Here is a 1,695-nt window from a genome sequence, read left to right as displayed (position 1 = left end):
GAAACTTAAAGTAAATAAAATAAAAATAATAAGCAATCTTCTGTGAAAGCTTATTAGGATTCTGGAGAATAGTTTGCCAAAGGGAAGGAAGTCTTTGTGAAATGGCTTTTCCTCTAATATTTTAAGGTAATATAAAGTTATTACTTCTTAATTGAGGACAGAAATTTCATTTCAACTTGCACAACTTCCAATTCCAATATTACTATCTTAATATTTAATTATTGTATTATTATCATTATTATTATCATTATTACTACAATTATTTCTCATTCTTTATTACCATATTCTTTGTACAAGTATGTGTGGGTGTGATCACCACTTAATCTTGTAAGTGAGATTTTAAGAATTCTTGTAACGTACGGGTTATATGCTTCCAAATGATTTAGAAACTTTAGAACTGATTAAACTAGACAAAACTAGACAAAAATTTTCCTAGGATTTTTAGCTACATTAAGAAATCAGAGTGGCCAGGTGCAGTGGCTCACACCTGTAATCTCAGTACTTTGGGAAGTCGAGGCAGGTGGATCACCTGAGCTTGGAAGTTCAAGACCACCCTGGTGAGACGGAGAAACCCCGTCTCTATAAAAAGAACAAAAATTAGCCAGGCGTGAAGGTGTGCACCTGTAGTTCCAGCTACTTGAAGGACTGAGGTGGGAGGATGGCTTGGGCCCAGGAGGTCCAGGCTGCAGTGAGCCGTGTTTGCACCACCGCACTCCAGTCTGGGTGACAAAGCAAGACTCTGTCTCAAAAAAAAAGAAAAAGAAAACACTCAGAGTAATAGAATTGAATAAAGATATTGACTGAGTTCAGTACAACAACTGGGAGTCTGTTTGACACCAAGTTACTAGGAATTAATGGCTTTCTTTTTTTCTTTTAAGAGATAGAGTCTCTGACACCCAGGCTGGAGTGCAGTGGCATGAGCATAGCTCACTGCAGCCTTGAATTCCTAGGCTCAAGCATTCCTTCCGCCTCAGCCTCCTGAGCAGCTAAGACTACAGGCTCATGCAACCACACCCAGCTAATTTAAAAAAAACAAAACAAACAAACAAAAAACATTGTATTTGTAGAGATGGGATCTCACTATGTTGCCCAGGCTGGTTTCAAACTCCTGGCCTCAAGCAAACCTCCTGCCTCAGCCTCCGTATGTGCTGGTACTACAGGCATGAGCCAGTGTATTTGACCTTTATTCCCATTTTCTTTATTCAGTTGTTTTGGTGTTTGTGCTTTGGTATTCAGCCTGGTCATGACTCTCCTGAAATGATTAAAAGCAGGTATTTGGGACCCAGATAGAATATCTTCTACACAGAGTTGTGGTGGTTGTGTATAAACAATGTACATAAAGGATTTAGCCCAATACCTGGCTCATTAAAAATCCCAATAGGCCAGATGCGGTGGCTCATGCCTGTAATCCCAGCACTTTGAGAGGCTGAGGCGGGCGGATCACGAGGTCAGAAGATCGAGACCATCCTGGCTAACACGGTGAAACCCCGTCTCTACTAAAAATACAAAAAACAAATTAGCCAGGCATGGTGGCAGGCGCCTGTAGTCCCAGCTACTCGTAGTCTCAGCTACTCGGGAGGCTGAGGCAGGAGAATGGCGTGAACCTGGGAGGCGGAGCTTGCAGTGAGGCAAGATCTCGCCACTGCCCTGCAGCCTGGGTGACAGAGCCAGACTCTGTCTCAAAAAAAAAAAAAA

The sequence above is a fragment of the Mandrillus leucophaeus genome, unplaced genomic scaffold (genome assembly GCF_000951045.1).
Source record: "Mandrillus leucophaeus isolate KB7577 unplaced genomic scaffold, Mleu.le_1.0 Scaffold114, whole genome shotgun sequence".
NCBI lineage: Eukaryota > Metazoa > Chordata > Mammalia > Primates > Cercopithecidae > Mandrillus > Mandrillus leucophaeus.
This window is presented reverse-complemented; position numbering follows the sequence as displayed.